Raw genomic sequence first — 2875 nt, 5'->3', positions numbered from 1 at the left:
CATCAGTGCCGGCCACCCACAGCCAGAGAAGGGACTGTCCGCGGGCTCCAGGGCCAGCCACAAGCACGATGACAACAATGCCACTTCAGCTTCACACCCACAATCTCCTGTCCTGGGTTCAAGAAGGAAGTGGCACCAGAAGTCAAAAAACCTATTTTAGGTTTTCTTTTTTGACTGTACAAGATGATAAGCTTGAAACAAAATTTCCCTCCAGTCTACAACAGCCTTAGGTAATTAGTAATAATTTTCTTTCAAAATTCTATAGACTTCACATAAAGCTGAGACAAGCATGTTTTTGTGTGTGTTTGTTTTCAAATGACTTAGATTTAATACCGGAAGCAAACTAAACGGAAAGCTTACAATAGTGAAGAATTACATGTCAGTGCCTTTTGCAAACTGAGCTGAGACAGAAAGGGACTGGGGCTGCCCTTCAACCTGATCCTTTCCATACAAAGACATCCACAGTGTCCCTGGTCATCTGGCTCAGGCAAGGGGGAGACTGTTGGACCTGTGTGTTGAGATCACTTTGCCCACCACTCACTCCTGGCCAACATCAGGAGCCCCGCATTGCTGGCCGTGGTCATCACCCTTCTTTTGGTGGCCTGAGACAATGTCCTTAATCTGCAGCAGCAGAACTGCAGTCTCCATTGCTGTCTTATATGTTTGTAGTTTTATAGCCAATGGCTCCCAGATGCCCAGTTCTTTCATGTCCACCTAAGTACCTGTTTCACCATTTACACCCCAGGTCTCACAGTTCACCTGGGTATGCTTGGCCCGAAGGGAATTAAGTAGACGAATGGTACTGGCTCCACAGTTCTGGATGAGGGTACAAGGGATGACCTCCAGGGCCTGGGTAACAGCCCTGTATTGTCATTGCTCCACACCAGTCATGGCCTTGGATTTTTCTGTCAAGGTATGGGCCACAGCCATCTCCCGGAGGAGAAAGGTACAACACTTGGGGTCTTTACACTCAGTGATAAATGTAAAGTACTCATCTCCAATTTTCTTGATTTCCAACAGTCTTGATCCTATTCCAACATCATCTTCTCTCAGTTCTTCTGGTCGGCTGACTATCTGGGCCCCACAGGCTCAAGCGATGTGATTATTGTCTGCCTTCCGGACTCTGAGGATGGCTGTGATATTGGCCTGCATGAGGTAGTGCTGAGCTAAATCTGAGATACCCTTTTCAGTGATGACCACATCGGGCTTCATATGGATAATGTCCTCACAGACCTGCTGGATGTATTCTTCTTCCATTTGGAGGATTCAGGTGAAGTCTTCCTCTCGCATGATCTTAATGTCAGTCTGGCTTTCTCCTTTCTTGTATTCCAGAGAAGAATCCAGCAGCACAATCCAGCAAGTGTTCTTGATATAGCGCCGCATTTGTGAATGGGTCACATCTTTGTTAATCATGACTCCACATAAAACACACCAGTCTTCAATAATACCCCCAAAGTCTCCTGTCCTGGGTATCTTTTCCATCTTTGCATATTTCTTGATATCAATCTCCTTCTGGCTATTCTCCTCAAACTGTGCAGTTTTGACAGCATTTAGGGCAATGCTACAAGCCAAAGGGGACCATGGACTGATTGCTTTGGTAATAATGGAGCTGTTGATATTGTTCAGCATCATATCTCGGTTATTGGTGTCGTCGGGAGTACTGATTTTCTTTAGGGTGTTGATCATATCATCCAGTGCCTTTCGATAAACACTGATCACCAACCACTATTGGGTGCACCTGCTGCTCTAGGAAGCACTCAGCCACCGAGAGCATCTCCCCCGCAAGAATAATTACTGATGCGGTCCCATTCCAACCTCTTCATCCTGTCCGGCTAATTTCAATCATGGACTTGGCTGCTGGATGCTGAACTTGGATCTCTTGAAGAATTGCATTGCCATCATTAGTCATCACAATGCCTCCCATTGTGTCCAAAAGCATCTTTATCACAGACTTGGGTCCCAAACATGTTTGGATGATATCTGCAATAGTCTTAGAGGCATTGATGTTTCCAGATTGAACTTTTCTTCCAGATTCACGCTTTATGTTCTGACTAAGCACAAGCACAGGATGGTGGCCCATCATGGCAGCATGATGCAGAGCCTGGTACCCAGAGCGGAGGCAGCAGGCAGAAGCTTCTGAGAAGGAAACCTCCAGGCATGTTTAATAGCAGTTTGTTGGGCAGATGAAAACAACCATTTACAAAGGACCTACTGTGTGCCGGGCATAATGCAAAATGATTTTGCAGTTATTTTCCTTACCCTCACAACATTACTAGTAAGATTTAGGGATGTCACATAAGGCATGCAAATTTGGAAAAGTAATAGAGTTGAGATTCAAATCTAGATTTAAAATAAAATATTAGGTTTAGATAAGAAATATTCAAATGAATTAGGAAGAAAGATAAAATGAAATACTGAATGGATTAGCACATTTGCATTATTTGTATAATCCATAAATATAAATATGATGAGCACATATGTTTGTGTTTTCATTTACTGATCTGCAGTCTGTAGCTCGTGTGTTTTGGGTTGCTTTTGTTCTCCACTAGTAGAAATAAGTTTGTACCCAGATATCTACAGTCTTTCATCTGGTTCTTCCTGTAACCACCAGGATGTCTGCCATAACCTTTACCACCCAGTGTTTCCCAAACAGGTACCTCGAAGAGTCGCTGTCAACCGGGTACTACAAAGTGGGGCCCTAAAATGTCTGCCATGTACAAATTCGAAGTTTAAGCATAATTAAACAGATTTATTTAACACAAGACTTTTCTACTTTTGGAGTCTTTTATTTGCTAACACATATTATGAATTTTCAAGGGGCATGATATAACATTTCCCAAACCCAGTTGACCCCACATATTTTTTCCTTTCTTTC

The 2875-nt window shown here is 43.4% G+C and overlaps 1 pseudogene; it reads right to left on the bottom strand.

Annotated features, from left to right (window-relative positions):
• Window positions 1–314: 314 nt before the first annotated feature.
• On the bottom strand, window positions 315–2241 carry LOC132230673 (T-complex protein 1 subunit gamma-like; annotated as a pseudogene).
• Between the last annotated feature and the right edge of the window lie 634 nt (window positions 2242–2875).

Source organism: Myotis daubentonii, chromosome 3 (assembly GCF_963259705.1).
Source record: "Myotis daubentonii chromosome 3, mMyoDau2.1, whole genome shotgun sequence".
NCBI classification, from domain to species: domain Eukaryota; kingdom Metazoa; phylum Chordata; class Mammalia; order Chiroptera; family Vespertilionidae; genus Myotis; species Myotis daubentonii.
Note: the sequence above shows the minus strand (reverse complement) of the source record. Positions and strands in the feature narration are given on the sequence as shown.